Below are 17,329 nucleotides of genomic sequence, written 5' to 3'. Positions count from 1 at the left end.
GGCACCAGCAAAGGTTCCACTCACTATGCTATGCAAACACTTGGAGATTTCATGCTTGCAGCAGCGTGGCAAGTGGAAGGGCAGCGATTTCGTGGCTGCTAAGCAAGCCACTTTCTGATGGAAAATGTTGGTGAATACAGTGGTTACAGTCAATAGGCTAGACATTTAGGCTCAGTGTATCCGGTAGATTTCATCAAATTTCAAGTTTATTTATCATCAGATTGTACCAGTACAACCCAACAAAACAGCATTTCACAGTGCAAGTAAATGCAAACACACACAAACACACATACATATTTAAAATAAATAGTGGGGCCTTGGAGAATTGTTACTTACAGTCTCACTTCCCTTGTGAAGAAGCTGTTCCTCGGCCTGTTGGTTTGGCTCTGATACTTCTCTCTTTCCCAACAAGGGTAGCTGGAAGATGCTGCATATGGGGTGGTAGGGATCTTCACTTTAAAAAAACAATCCCAGTCAATCAACATCAATGTGATGGTGGTTGGGAGTAGGCCTGGGATCCTTCTGCTTTTATGGCCCTGCGGATTGATCTCCAGTCCAATGCCCTACAGCTGGGACATTCATTAGAGCCCCTGTAGAAAGTTCATGGGATATGTGCTTCCTGAGTTTTTAATAAATTTATTAATTTCTGTTCATGCCCTCTGACACTTGATCATCTTAAATTATACTAGAACCTTAAATGGCAGGTTCTACTTCAGAAATGCATCAGTACATCAAGTTTCTGGTCACTCATTTAAACAAATAAATCAGGGATTGTTACTCTTAGTCCTATAAATCAACCTAAATAAGAATTTATTTGCATCAGTTTCTTGTATTATTTCGATTACACAATTATTGGATGATTTGAACCGGAGTAACATGTTTAATTAGGGCAAATCAAGGCTGGGAAGCCGGTTGGGGGGGAGGTTAATTTTCACTGCAAGCTGTGAGAAGTTCATGGAGTTTATTGCCTGATCCAATATGCAGGAAATGGAGAATTCATTCTTTTCTCTGGTCACGAACATTAAATTGGTTATGTGAACGTAATAACAGGTATACCCCGCATTACGAATACATGCTTTACGCAAATTCGCTGTAACGAAGAAACCTGTGTTTGCTTTTGCGAAAAGCATTTTCACCTTTACGAAAAAAATGTGGCGAAAGCAGCGAGCCGTTTTAGAGGCTGCGTGCGATCCCTGAGCAGCTCCTTCCGTGGGAACTACACCCAGTATCAAGTCACCAATTATTTGAATTGCGTCGGTGAGCATCTGTGCTGTACAGTATCTCAATTTATATGGTGCATCCGTGAGCAGGATATGTCCCAAACTATCAGAAAAGCCTAAGAGCTCATAAGCGTGTTACCGGAAAACTGGACATAATTAAGCATTTAGATCGTGGTGAACAAAGTAAAGACATTGTGCGTGCATTGAACTTGCTTGCGTCCATTATTTACAGGCAGAGGGAAAAAATCTTGAAAGCTGCCAAAGCTACTATCGGTTCTGCGAGCAGCAAAGTGGTCTCTTATTCAGCGTAGTGTAGTGTTCCATGAAGTTATCTTGTATACTCACTATTTTTTTTATAAGCTGAAACAGAAAGCACTGGGTAATAGTGTTTCAAAAGTGGAATTTAAATGCAGTCTTGGGTGGTTTGATCAGTTCTTTTTGAGGCAAGGGCAGCTTCATAACTTAAGATTGCTGGAATGAGTGCTTCAGCTGATACTGAAGCTGTCAAAAAAGTTCCCAGAAGAACTGAAGAAAATCACAGATGGTGCTTATTTGTTCAACTGTGATGAAACTGCAATTTATTGGAAAAATTGCCAAGCAAGACATTAATTTCGATAGAAGAAAAGCAGGCTAAGGGTCACAAGGCATCGAAGGACAGGTTTACCCTGATGCCTGTTATTAATGCCACTGGTGAAGCTGTCCTTAGGCCTCTACTGGTGTACCCAAGGGCACTTAAAGGCATTGGCTGTGTTTTGTTCACATCCAAGCAGTTGGAACACCCAGGTGATTTTTCGCTGACTTATAAGTGGATACGTTAGTCCTTTTGTTGAATGATACTGTAGAGAAAAATCGCATCGATGAAAGGTGGCTTGTGATTGTCGATAATGGTGCTGCACATCCACCTGGCATGACCAAGTATGGTGGTAATGTACAATGTCATTGCTGCAACAGTGTGACCAAGGCCTAATAACCACAATTAAGGCTTCCTACGTGCAAAGTGTGAGGCATTTTATTGTAAAAAGCCATTGACAGAGAGGGAAACTCCAAAGCCTCTTTGCGAGAGATCTTGAAGGACCACAATATAAAATTGTCAATTGGCAACCTTGGAAATGCTCTCAGTAGGCTAACAGTCTCAAATGAGAAATGGTGTTTAAAGGAGACTGTGTCCCAGAGCAGTGAATGATTTTAATGACTTTGAACCAACAACAATAAATAGTGTGTCAATAGTGAATTTGGCTAAGGAGGCTGGGTTTATGAAGATGATGTTGAAGAGGTTTTTGGCATTCCATGACCAAGAACTGACAGATGAAGACCTGATGCAATTGCAAGAGGAAAAGATGCGAATTGAAATGGAACTCGATAGCGAACAGCCCAAAAATGAAGTCATCCAGGAATTGAACGTGATGCACTCGCATACAATTTTCGCCATGATTGACAATCCTGAAATGATCTGGTCCTGATGATATGCATCCAAGGGTTCTGAAGGAAATGGCAGAAGTTATAGTTGATGCATTGATGGTCATAGACCAAAATTCCTTGGATTCTGGGCAGGTCCCGGCAGACTGGAAGACAGCAAATGTCACGCCACTTTTTAAGAAGGGATGTAGGCAGAAGACTGGAAATTATCGGCCAATTAGCTTGACGTCTGTAGTTGGAAAAATGCTTGAAGCCGTCATTAAAGATGAAATAGTGAAACTTTTGGAACGTAAGGGTTCAATCAGGCAGACGCAGCATGGTTTTAGAAAGGGAAGATCTTGTTTGACAAACTTGTTAGGATTCTTTGAGGATATAATGGGTGCGGTGGATAGAGGGGAACAGGTTGATGTATATTTGGATTTCCAGAAAGCGTTTGATAAGGTGCCGCACAAGAGACTTATCAGTAAGTTACAGGAAATTGGAGTCCGGGGAAGTCTATTGGCCTGGATCGAAAATTGATTGTCTGACAGGAGGCAGAGAGTTGGGATAAATGGGAGTTTTTCAGATTGGCAGAGAGTGGTAAGTGGGGTGCCGCAGGGGTCAGTGTTAGACCCACAACTGTTCATCATTTACATTGATGACTTGGAGGAGTGGACAAAACTTGGTGTAGCCAAGTTTGCGGATGACACCAAATTGAGTGGAAGAGCAAATTGTAATGAGGATGTGGAGAGTCTGCAGAGGGACATAGTTAAGCTGGATGAGTGGGCAAAGGTCTGGCAGATGGAGTACAATGTTAGTAAGTGTGAGGTTATCCACTTTGGCAAGAAAAATAAAAGAGCTGAATATTATTTAAAGGGTGAAAAACTACAGCATGCTGTTGTGCAGAGGGACTTGGGAGGGCTTGTGCATGAATCGCAAAAAGTTAGGTTACAGGTAAAGCAGGTTATTAAGAAGGCAAATAGAATGTTGGCCTTCATCACTAGAGGAATTGAATTCAGGAGTAGGGAGGCAATGTTTCAACTGTATAAGGTACTGGTGAGACCGCACCTGGAGTACTGTGTCCAGTTCTGGTCTCCATATTTGAGGAAGGACATACTGGCTTTGGAGACGGTCCAGAGGAGGTTGACTAGGTTGATCCCTGGGATGAAGGGGTTGACTTATGATGAAAGATTAAATCGTCTAGGATTGTATTCGCTCGAGTTCAGAAGAATGAGAGGAGATCTTATAGAAACATATAGGATTATGAAGGGTATGGATAGGATAGATGTAGGAAGGTTTTTTGAGCTGGCCGGGGAAACTAAAATGAAAGGACACAGTCTCAAGATTGGGGGGAGTAGATTTAGGACAGAGATGAGGAAAAATAGTTTTTCCCAGAGAGTAGTGAATGTTTGGAATTCTCTAACCAGGGAAGTGGTTGAGGCTGCCTCTTTAAACATATTTAAAATTCGGTTAGATAAATTTTTACATGTAGAGAAATTAGGGGATATGGGGAGAAGGCAGGTAGGTGGAGTTAGGTCATAAATTAGATCAGCCATGATTGTATTGAATGGCGGAGCAGGCTCGATGGGCCATTTTTGGCCTACTCCTGTTCCTACTTCCCATGTTCCTATAATTGCGCAGAAATGCATGATTTTAATTTTGAAATAGGTTTAGGACAACTTTGCTAGATGCTTTGAGTGCCTACAAAGAACTGTATGATAACACCTCAAGCTTCAACATCAAGGCAGGCAGACTGCCTCCCCCTAAACTCTCATTCCACCTTAAGCAATCTCTGTGCCAAAATTTTAAATACAATATTTTAAAAAGCAATTCTTTTGCCATAGGTGCTCTGTGATTAGTTAAGGATTGCTTAAGGTGGGGGGAAAAGGGGAGAAAATGCCACTGTTTATTTAAGAGGGAAATGTTTGTATGCATTTTGGTTGATATGGTTCACAGTGTGAAAAATTTTTAAAATTATTTAAAAATTTTTTTTTAAAGTATTGCTTAAGGTGGTATGTGAATGGAAAGAAAAAGTTTGAAAACCACTGCTTTAATCGTACCTAACTGACTCGTTATGTGCACAGTTTCATAACTCCAAAGGGAATGGCAAGCAAAATATTTAAGTAGCAATTGGGTCTAGAGCAGTGATTCTCAACCTTCCCTTCCCACTCACATTCCTTCTTGAACAATCCCTTGCCAATCACAGAGCACTTATGGCATAAGGATTACTTAAAGCGGAATGTGAGTTCAGGGGACAGTTTGAAAACCACTGGTGTAGACATTAGTGACCTGACGGATTCAGATGATAACCCTCTTCCTCTCTCTCCTACATCCCAGTCTCCTGTACCTTCCATCACCCCAACCTCCGAAGACTCGGCCAAACTACATTGTACATGCAGTATATTATTTCTACTTTATGGGCTGTCTATTTATCATATCATTCCTGTTTTTAGTTAGTATTTCTTTAGGTTTTATGTGTAATTTGGTATGATTTGGAGGGTTATTTTTTGAGTCTGAGAACCCTTAAATTTTTTCCATAGAAATTGATGGTAATTGCTTCTTCGCTTTACGCCATTTCAGCTTACGAAAGGTTCCGTAGGAACGCTCTAGTTTCATAAAGCGGGGTATTTCTGTAAAATAAAAGATGGAGAAATAAAATAAAATAAAAGATGAAAAATGTTCAGTTTATTCTACTTGTATCTAGACCTTGAAACTTTATTTGGGCATGTCCTTCACAGATACTCAAACTGGCAGAAAAAAAATTTTTTGGAGAGTTCAATAAATTAGAATTTAGTGATTTGCTGTACTGGAAAAAGAAGAGATAGGAAATTTATTGGACCATCATTATACCCTCCAAGCACAAAGTTGGAAATTTGAAATGCACGTTTTGAATCTGGCATCATTAGTTCACAAACCAGCCACCAGGGCATCTATATTAGCATGCCAAGCCAACAAATGTATTTATATTTATTTTCTGTTTGCAGCTTTGTGTTCGTTTCATCACCAGAGGGTACAAAATTATATTCAACAGACAGTCTGTTCATGGTGGGACACCACTTAAAGGATTTACTTTGGAAACTTCTATGTGAAACAATGGGACATTGTTTCCTGGGGAAGGTTCTTGTGGAAGGGAAACCACATTTGAGTGAACAGAACACATGTACAATAGAATTAGCTGCAAGTCCTGATGTAATACTCAGTTCTATAAGTCAGAAGTTTGGATGTATGTCAGCCTTGAATCCGGGGGAAGACAGTTAAACTGATCGTCCAGCGGAATAATCAGATAATAGCAAATTAACAGTGCTCAAATCTTTTGATTTAAAGATTTTAAGACACAAACCCCTTTTAAAGAAAAGCAGAGGCTTGTTTTATTCTTCACAACGCTCATGAAACAGGTTATCTGCTCTTTGATTCTACTTTGATTCTTTCTATTCTACTTGTGGAATTTTTCTGTGAAGAAATGGATTTTCTCGCATTACATTTCTGGGGTTAGGTGATGGGAATGTGGAGTGAATAACGTGCAATGTGCTTGGGATGGGGAATGTGAGGATTTTGTCCTCTGAATGAAGATTGTTTTCCCCTCTGAAGTGCCCCACTCATCTGAAAGTATACACTGTGGTCGTAGATTCCTCCGGCAGGAAAAACAGCACAGAAATCTACAGCACAGTAGTGTTATGGGCTCATAGGACCCCAAAACCCAGCAGCAATAGAAATTCACTAAGACAAATGGTTACTTAAACAAAAGTTACTTTTAATTATCTTTAAACATAGAAACAGGATTAAACTTATTACTATTAAACTAACTTAACCCCCTTCTAATTCTAAGCGCACGTGTATGTAATGTGTATAAAAAGTTCCTTGATTCACAGTCCAATCTCACTTCTCACTCCTCCAAGTTCACCAGTATCAGGCAATTCTTATACTGTGCATAGAATTTAATATTTATGAATTTTCACCAGGCTCTGGTGGAAACAAGTTACTGCTCAGGAAGATTTCCATTGGCCCTCAGAGAGATATTCATTCCTCGTTGGTCACACACAAACTGATTTACTTCCATCAGTACCTCAGTGTCTTGCCGGAGAAACCTGCCCCATCAGGGTTTTCCAAATGATAACCTCTTGTTCCAGGTCATCCCTTGTTTCAGGTGAAACACTAGCCAGCCATTTTCTCTTGTATGGACCACAAAGGTTTTCAATAGGCTGAACTCACAAGCCATCTTCAAAACGAGGTTTAAACAAGCTACCAGCTTGTTGTGCTGCAGCCTCCAGAAGCCACTACAGAAAGCTCTCTCTCTCTCCAAAGAATCACTTGTTCTCTCCCTGCTTGTAAAAACCAGAACCTCTCTTAAAACAGCAAACTCCCACCAAACAGATTGTTGGCTCCAAAAGCAATTCCTGAAAGATCTTGTCAGGTCCCTGAGATGGGCTCTTCTTTTTTCACCTCTTTGTGAAAACCTTCAGCAAAGCAGTTTCCATTGTCTTTACAAAGGCACTGGGCCCGGGGTGTCTGGTTTGAGCAGAGCTCTTGCATTTTAATTAAGATCTGTTTTGTGAAGTGTTTGTTTCTTACTCTAAAACCCCTACAATCTATCTCTTCCAAAAACATCTGTACATAATATAAAATATGATATCTGTAACAACAGGTCCTTTAGACCAGTGCTGTGCTGACTAATAATCTTCTCTAACAACTGTCTAGATTTTTATCTACTGGATAACCCTCCATTTTTCTCAGTTCCACGTACGTCTCCTAAAAGATCCTATTATTTCTGCCTCCATCACTGTTCCCAGCAACATATTCCATGCACCCATCACTCTCTGTGTGAAGAACCTCTCACCACGTGCTTACTCCCAAGCACCTTCCCTCGTTTTAGTCATTTCAGTATCGGGAAAAAGCCTCTGCCCTCCACATGATAAATGCTTCTCACCATCTCGTACAATTCTATCAGGTCACCCCTCATCCTCTCACTCAAAGGAGAAAAGACCAAGTTAATTCAACTCAAAAGCAGCTTATTTTTGTGTGACTACATGGAGAGCCATCATCTTCAGTGAAATATCCATTTCTTTGCTTTTTGCATTTCAGCCTTTTAAGGATTTTCTTTATTTCAAACCTTAGTGAATTTAATACCATTCTACTCAATCTCTTCCAATCTCTTTTCAGTGCCAACCGCTCAGTCCAAGATTCCGCCCTGCTCCAGCTCCCTCAACAGCCCCTAAGGCTAGAGCTGGATGAGGTCCTCACCCGGGAAGAGACATATAAGGCAATTGAACAACTGAAAAGTGGCAAAGCAGCAGGTATGGATGGAATCCCCCCCAGAGGTCAGGAAGGCTGGCGGCAAAACTCTGCATGTCAAACTGAATGAGTTTTTCAAGCTCTGCTGGGACCAAGGAAACCTGCCTCAGGACCTTCGTGATGCCATCATCATCATCACCCTGTACAAAAACAAAGGCAAGAAATCAGACTGCTCAAACTACAGGGGAATCACGCTGCTCTCCATTGCAGGCAAAATCTTCGCTAGGATTCTCCTAAATAGAATAATACCTAGTGTCGCCGAGAATGTTCTTCCAGAATCACAGTGTGGCTTTCGCGCAAATAGAGGAACTACTGACATGGTCTTTGCCCTCAGACAGCTCTAAGAAAAGTGCAGAGAACAAAACAAAGGACTCTACATCACCTTTGTTGACCTCACCAAAGCCTTCGACACCGTGAGTAGGAAAGGGTTTTGGCAAATACTAGAGCGCCTTGGATGCCCCCCAAAGTTCCTCAACATGGTTATCCAACTGCATGAAAACCAACAAGGTCGGGTCAGATACAGCAATGAGCTCTCTGAACCCTTCTCCATTAACAATGGCGTGAAGCAAGGCTGCGTTCTCGCACCAACCCTCTTTTCAATCTTCTTCAGCATGCTGCTGAACCAAGCCATGAAAGACCTCAACAATGAAGATACTGTTTACATCCGGTACCGCACGGATGGCAGTCTTTTCAATCTGAGGCGCCTGCAAGCTCACACCAAGACACAAGAGCAACTTGTCCGTGAACTACTCTTTGCAGACGATGCCACTTTAGTTGCCCATTCAGAGCCAGCTCTTCAGCGCTTGATGTCCTGTTTTGCGGAAACTGCCAAAATGTTTGGCCTGGAAGTCAGCCTGAAGAAACCTGAGGTCCTCCATCAGCCAGCTCCCCACCATGACTACCAGCCCCCCCACATCTCCATCGGGCACACAAAACTCAAAACGGTCAACCAGTTTACCTATCTCGGCTGCACCATTTCATCAGATGCAAGGATCGACAACGAGATAGACAACAGACTCGCCAAGGCAAATAGCGCCTTTGGGACTACACAAAAGAGTCTAGAAAAACAACCAACTGAAAAACCTCACAAAGATAAGCATATACAGAGCTGTTGTCATACCCACACTCCTGTTCAGCTCCGAATCATGTGTCCTCTACCGGCATCACCTATGGCTCCTAGAATGTTTCCACCAGCGTTGTCTCTGCTCCATCCTCAACATTCATTGGAGCGACTTCATCCCTAACATCGAAGTTCTCTAGATGGCAGAGGCCTACAGCATCGAATCCACGCTGTTGAAGATCCAACTGCGCTGGGTAGGTCAAGTCTCAAGAATGGAGGACCATCGCATTCCCAAGATCGTGTTATATGGCGAGCTCTCCACTGGCCATCGTGTCAGAGGTACACCAAAGAAGAGGTACAAGGACTGCCTAAAGAAATCTCTTGGTGCCTGCCACATTGACCACCGCCAGTGGGCTGATATCGCCTCAAACCGTGCATTTTGGCGCCTCACAGTTCGGCGGGCAGCAACCTCCTTTGAAGAAGACCGCAGAGCCCACCTCACTGACAAAAGACAAAGGAGGAAAAACCCAACACCCAACCCCAACCAACCAATTTTCCCCTGCAACCGCTGCAACCGTGTCTGCCTGTCCCGCATCGGACTTGTCAGCCACAAACGAGCCTGCAGCTGACGTGGACATTTACCCCTCCATAAATCTTCGTCCGCGAAAGAAGACTCAATCTCTTCTAGTTGTGCAAATCTGCCATCCCTAGAACTGGTCTGGTGAATCTTTACTCCACTACCCCTTTGGCAAGTACATCTTCTGTAAGAGGAGACAATGCACAGTGCTCTGGTGGGGTCTCACTAATACCACATGCAATTGCAATTAGATTCATTCCTGTATTGAAATTCTCTCATAATTACAGAAAACAAGATAAAGGAACAAGAAGTCGGCTATTCAGCCCATCGAGTCTGCTCCGCAATTCCACCCCAAGCTAAACTATTCTCACGTCTAGTTCCAAGTTCTGGCCTTTTTCCCATATCCTTTGATACCCTGACTAATTAGATACCTATCGATCTCCTCTTTAAACTCCCCTAATGGTCACATGTCTACAGTTGTATGTGGCCACAAATCCACAACCCTTTGTCTAAAGAAATTTCTCATCTCTGTTTTAAATGGGTACCTTCTAATTCTAAGACTGTGCCCTCTTGCCCTGGATTCACTCACCAAAGGAAACATCTTATTCACATTTACTCTGTCCAATCCTTTTAGCATTTGAAATGTTTCTATAAGATCCCCTCATTCTTCTATACTCCACTCAGTACAGTCCAGGGGCTGATAAACCAGTGTTTCTCATCCTTTTTCTTTCCACTCACATATCACTTTAATTTGTACTCTGATTAGTGTTACAGGGTATATTAATATGTCTTTAAAAGAGATAGATTGTGGGGGGTTAATGTAGGTCACTTCACAAACAGACATTATCATTTCCCAAAAGACATCTCATTTAAAATGCAAGAGCTTTACTGAAAGAGAAACTTCATGTTCACAGTGACTTTACAGAAACTTTGAAGAATATGTATGGGGACTTCACAAGTAAGTGTTAATTGGACTGACGTTTTGGAGTAAATGGACACAGATGGCTAGGCTCAGTGAACTGATTCTGGTGCCAGAAATCTGTCTGGTTGCAGTTTGCTGTTCTAAGAGGGGTGATGTGGTTTTGCAAGCAGAGAGAGAGAGAGAGAGAGAGAGAGAGAGAGAGAGAGAGAGAGAAGACCAAATAAGATTTCTCTTTTCTTTTTGAAAATTGTATTTATCATTTGTATCAATACAAAGTATAAATTCAATAATACAATAACTTAATAAATCATACAAAATGATACAATAATTTTTTTAATTTTCTCCCCAACCTTCCTCCCCATCAAAGGAAAGGAAAAAAAGGAAGAGAAAAAAAGAACACCTACTTCTACATATATAATATTAACATATATAATATTTATTGATTTTTTTATAATTACTAACTGAGAGGGGTGGACAAAGTGGAAGATGTGAATGGACTTTTATTCACAAAACCCATATATGGTTCCCACATTTTATAAAAGTTTCCAATTCGATTCGTTAAACTATAAGTAATTTTTTATAAAGGTGTACAATTTTGCATTTCAATATGCCATCTGTCTATTTTTACCAAATTCTCAGTTTTATTTGATACTGCCATACATTTCTTTGCTGTCTCTATGGCTATATTTAAAAAAAATCTTAATTTATCCAATTTCAAATTTATATCTTCTTCATATATATTCCCAAGTAAAAATATTTTTGGGTCTTTTTGTATCTTTATCTTCATAATTTGTCCTAAAAATTCATTCAAATCGTTCCAAAATCATTCCAGTTTCATACCGAACATAAAATGGTCCCTATTTCCTTGTTACATCGAAAACACTTAGCTGGATAATTAGAATTAAGTCCATTCAATTTATAAGGAGCATAATTATATGAAGAAAATTATATTGAACCATTTGATATCTTGCATTAACTGTATTTGTAACACTCCCTTGACACAATTTTGACTATATTTTCTCTTGGATAAGTACATTTAAATCTTTCTCCCATCATAATTTTGATTTATATAATTTTTTCTTTTAGTTTCTTGTAATTTTATATACATATTAGTACTAAATTTATTAAAAATAAATGTATATTTTATTATACATTCAAATTGACTTTGTTCTGGGAGTCTCAAATCTGTTCCTAATTTCCTTTTTAAATATGATTTTAGGTGATATATGCAAAAATTGTATTCTTTTGTATATTTATCTTTTAATTTCTCAAAAGTTAAAAAGATCCCAATTATTCAAAGTGAAAAGGAATAAGTTGACTTTGTTTTAACAACATTTTAGGTAATTGAAAGTTTTTAATCCCTCTCTCCATATGAATCCCATTCCATATTTTAAATATATGTTTTAAAATTGGTACTTCCATTTTTCCTTTAAACAATTCACTATTCCATTTATACAAAATTTGTTCTGGGATAGTTTCTCCAATCTTATTTATTTCAATCTGAACCTATGCTGTTTTCTCACTTATTTGATAACAGAATGAAAAATCTTAATTGAGCAGCTTTGTAATAATTTTTAAAATTTGGTAATCCTAGTCCTCCCTGATCAAATTTCCATGTTTAATTTTTTAAAACCAATCTTAACATTTTATCTTTCCAAATAAATTCTCGTATAATTTTATTCAAACTCCGAAGGAACATTTCTGGCACATGAATGGATAATGATTGGAAGAAATACTGTATTCTTGGAAAAATATTCATCTTAATACAATTCACCCATCCTATTAACATTATTGGTAAATCTTTCCATCTTCACAGATCTATCTTTTTTAATAGTGCTGAGTAATTTAACTTAAATAAATTATTTCTATTTCTGTCAATGTTTTTTCCTAAATATTTAATTGTTTCTTTTTGGCACTTAAATTTTGTCAATCTCTTAATGTGAATAATCCATATTGGCCATAGGCATCATCTCACTTTTATCAACATTATTTTAAAACCTGATACTAATCCATATTCTATTAATCTCATATTCAACTTATATTTATATTTCTGGTCTTGTTAAATATATTATAACATCATCTGGAAAGAAACTGATTTTATGCTCTTTATTACCTATCTCAAATCACTTCTAATTATTTCTGCCAATGGCTCTATTGGTAACACAAATAAAAAAGGTGACAATGGGAACCTTATCTAGATAACCTTTCTAACAAAAAAGGTTTTGATATTTGTCTATTCATAACCACTTTTGCTTTTGGCTGATCATATAACACTCTTATCCAATTTACAAACGTATTTGGAATACCAAATATATTAAGTACTTTAAAGAAAAAAAATCCCACTCCAATCTATCAATACTTTCTCTGCATCTAATGCAACCACTACTGCTGGTACCTTTCTATTTTATACTACATTTATCAAACTTTAAAAATTAACTATATTATCTGCCACTCTTCTATTTTTAATAAAACCAGTTTGATCCATATTTATTAATTTTGGTTAAAAAATTAGCTAAGCAATTAGCTAATAATTTTGATAAGATTTTATAATCCGTATTCAGTAATGATATAAGTCTATATGAAGAAGGTTGTAGACAATTCTTCCCTTTCTTTGGAATTACTGTTATTAACACTGTTTTGAAAGATTCTGGTAGGTCATGTACCTCTGTCATTTGGTCTAATACCCCCATTAATACAGGTACTAATAACTCCTTAAATTCTCTATAAAATTCTGATGGAGAACCATCTTGACCTGGTGCTTTAATATTCTGTAATGATATTAAGGTCTCAAACTTCTATCTTCATCTAACATAGGAAATTTAACTTGTTACAAATACTCTTCTATTTTATTCTCATCTTTCAAAGATTTTGATTGATAAAGTTTGGCATAAAATTCCTTAAAATTATCATTTATTTCCTGTGTTTTATAAATAACTTGACCAGTAATTTTTCTTAGTAGCAATTATTGTTCTAGAAACTTGCTCTGCTTTTAATTGCCATGCTAGTACTTTATGAGCTCTTTCACCTAGTTCCTAATATTTCTGTCGTGACCTCATTATATCTCTTCCCATTTTGTAAGTTTGTATTGTATTAAATCTTAATTTTTTGATTCTAACAATATTCTTTTCTTATTTTTTGTACATGTATTTCCTTCTCTAATTTCATTGGTTTTTTTTACAACTGATCCACCTCTTTCATATACTTCAAAAATAAATATATTGTATTATTTGACCTTAGATATGCCTTCTTAGAATCCCATATTATAAATTTATTAGTTACTGAATTATTGTTAATTTGAAGAAAAAAATTCTGTTGTCTCATAAAATCACAACATTTTCTTTTTTTGAGAGTGAGAGAAAACGAACAGAGTTTTGCAGTGGTTTTTGGGAGGCTGCAACATGGCCAGCTGGCAAGCTTGTTGAAAACCCATTTTGAAGACAGGTTGTGAGTTCTGAGTTCAGCCTGTTAAAACCCTTGTAGTCCTTACAAGAGGAAATGTCTGGCTAGAGTATTTCTCCTGAAATAAGGAAACAAGAGGATCTCTGTGATGACCTGGAAGAAGTGGTTATCATTTGGAAATCCCATGATGGGGCAGGTTTCTTCGGCAAGACACTGAAATACTGATAAGAGGAAATCAGTTTTTGTGTATCCAACGAGCAACATATTTCTCTGAAACGTAACAAGAACCTTTCAGAGTGGTCACCATTTACCTTTATGCACCAGAACTTGGTGAAAATTCACAAATGTTAAATTCTGTGCACAGTATAAGAATTGCCTGATACCAGTGAACTTGGAGGAGTGAGAAGTGAGATTGGACTGTGAATCAAAGAACTTCCCTGAACATATACACAAAACATACACGTGCGCTTAGAATTAGAAGGGGGTTAAGATAGTTTAATAGTAATAAGACTTGTTTTTATGTTTAAATAAAATTAAAAGTAACTTTTGTTTAAGAAACCATTTGTCTTGGTGAATTTCTATTGCTGCTGGGTTTTGGTGTCCTCTGAACTCGTAACATTAGTAAGGGATTGCTGAATGCGGTATGTGAGTGGGAAGGGAAGGTTGAAAATCACTGTTCTAGATCAATTGTTACTGAAATATTTTGCTTGAGAAAAATTGTCATTGACTCATTTCCTTTGGAGTTCTGAAACTGTGCACATAACGAGTCAATGAGGTACGATTAAAACAGTGGTTTTCAAACTTTTTCTTTCCACCCACATACCACCTTAAGGAATCCCTTACTAACTACAGAGCACCGATGACATAGGGAATACTTAAAATGGTATGTGAGTGGAAAGAAAGAGTTTGAGAACCACTGAGCGAAATGTTCCTCATATGTTACACCCTGCATTCCAGGAATCACCCTGATAAATCTTCACTGAACTCTCGCCAACATTATTGCATCCCTTCTAAGATAAGGGACCCAAAAACTGCACACAGTACTCCAAATGAGTTCTCACTAGTACCCCACAGAGCCTCATCAACACCTCTACTCTTATACACTATTCCCCTTGAAATGAATGCCAACATAGCATTCATTTTCTTTTCCGCTGATCCTTTAGGTTATCCTGCATGAGGACCCCGTCCCTTTGCAGATCCAAATTTTGAATTTTCTCCCCATCCAAATAATAATCTGCCTGTTTATTTCCTCTTCCAAAATGTACAACCTTACATTTCTCAACATTGTATCTCCTCTGCCATTTCTTTACCCACTCTCCTAAGCTGTCGAAGTCTCCCTGCAACCTTTCAGTTTCTTTAACACTTTCTACTCCACCAACTATCTTGGTGTCATCTGCAAACTTTGCCACAAAACCATTCAGTCCATAATCTAAATCATCAATATACATTGTAAAAAGGAGCAGCCACAACACCGACCCCTGCGGAACACCACTAGTAACCGGCAACCAAACAGAACAGGATCCCTTTATTCCCACCCTTTGCTTTCTGCCTATCAGCCAATGCTCCACCCAATCTAATATCTTTCCTGCAAATCCATGGGCTCTCATCTTATGCGGCACCTTATCGAAGGCCTTTTGAAAATCCAAAAACACTACATCCACAATCTCTCCCTTGTCCATCCTACTTGAGATTTCCTCATAAAAAATCCATTAGGTTGGTCAGGCAGGAATTTCCCTTCATGAAACCAAGAAGGACCATTCATGTCATGCACCTCGAGGTATTTCATAACCTCATCCTTGAGCACTACCGACATCAGACTAAGAAGCCGATAATTTCCTTTTTTCTGCCTCCCTCCTTTCATAAACAGAGGAACTACGTTTGCGACCTTCCAATCCTCTGGAGCCATTCCAGAGTCTATTGACTTCTGGAAAATAATTCCAATGCCTCCACATTCTCCAAAGCCACCTCCTTCAGAACTCGTGGGTGCATCTCATCCAGTCCGGGTGACTTATCTATCTTTAATCTGTTCAGTTTACTAAGCAAGATCTTAATTCTATTCTGAGACCTCTGACTATCAGGTATATTACTATGGTCTTCCTCAGTGAAGACTGACACAAAATACTCATTAAGTTTCTCTGCCATCTCTTTGTGACCCATCATAACTTCTCCAGTATCATTTTCAATCAGTCCTATATCTACGCATTTCTCTCTTTTACTCTTTATATATTTTTAAAAATTCTTAATTTCCTTTTGCACGTTATTTGCCAACTTCCTTTCATAATACATATTCTCTTTCCTAATTACTTTGTCTCTTTCTGTAAGTTTTTAAAGTTTCCCAGTCCTCTGTTTTTCCACTTATTTTTGCCTCCTTGTCTGCCCTCCCTTTTGCTTTTATTTTAGCCTTAACCTCTCTTGTTTCCCACATTTGTGCCATTTTTCCATTCATAACTTTCTTTTTTCTTGGAATATATCTATCCTGCACTTTCTTTATTTCTTGTAAAAACATGATCCAATTCTGCTCTGCCGTCCCTCCATCCAGCTTACTTTTCCAGTCAACTTGGACCAGTTCCTCTCTCATCCCACTGTAATTTCCTTCGTTCCACTGAAATATCGACACACCTGATATCAGCTTTTCCTTTTCAAATTTGAAAAGGAACTCAATCAAATTATGATTTCTACTTCCTAAGAGTTCCATTACCTTTAATTCCCTAATCACCTCATGTTCATTACACATCACCCAAACCAAAACAGTCAATCCCCTGGTGGGCTTATCGACAAACTGTTCCAAAAAGCCATCCCGTAGGCTTTCTACAAACTCTCCCTCCTGAGATCCAGTATCTTCCTATCACCTTTCTTGTTAAAATCTCCAATAATTATTTTGACGTTTTCCTTCTGACATGCTTTTTCTATCTCATAGACCACTTCCCACCTGCTGTTTGGGGTCCTTTTACCCTTGCCATTTCTTAACTCACCCTATAAAGATTTTTACCATTTCTGACCCTATGTCCCTTCTTTCTAGTGATTTAATATCATTGCTTACCATCAGGGCTGCTCCAATCCCTCTACCAACCTGCCTATCTTTCTTACACACTGTGTACCCTTGGACATTCAGCTCCCAATCACATCCATCATTAAGCCATGTCTCAGTGATGGCCACAATGTCACATCTTTCAATCTGTAGCTGTACAACAGGGTCATCTATTTTCTTCCTAATGCTCCATGCATTTAAATACAGTACCCTTAGACCAGGATCTGTTACCGATTTTGTTGTCTTTCTATTGTACACCAAATTTTTCTGTCTTTTCACCTGCTCGTCCTTTTTGTCATCTTTGCTGCTCATTATTTTTGATGTTCTTCTATTTTCCTCTTTCTTGACCCTAATTCCCTTCTACCCTAATCTCTGCACTCATATTTTGATTCCCATTTATTGCCATAGTAATAAAACAGTATCATATTACATAAAATTC

General features: G+C 38.6%; 1 long non-coding RNA gene across 1 annotated transcript in view; it reads right to left on the bottom strand.

Annotated features, from left to right (window-relative positions):
• Positions 1–17,329, bottom strand: part of LOC138764033 (uncharacterized) — a 33,552-nt gene that overhangs the window by 9,092 nt on the left and 7,131 nt on the right. The gene's annotated exons all lie outside the window — the stretch shown is intronic.

Source organism: Narcine bancroftii, chromosome 5, assembly GCF_036971445.1.
Source record: "Narcine bancroftii isolate sNarBan1 chromosome 5, sNarBan1.hap1, whole genome shotgun sequence".
Classification (NCBI taxonomy): domain Eukaryota; kingdom Metazoa; phylum Chordata; class Chondrichthyes; order Torpediniformes; family Narcinidae; genus Narcine; species Narcine bancroftii.
Note: the sequence above shows the minus strand (reverse complement) of the source record. Positions and strands in the feature narration are given on the sequence as shown.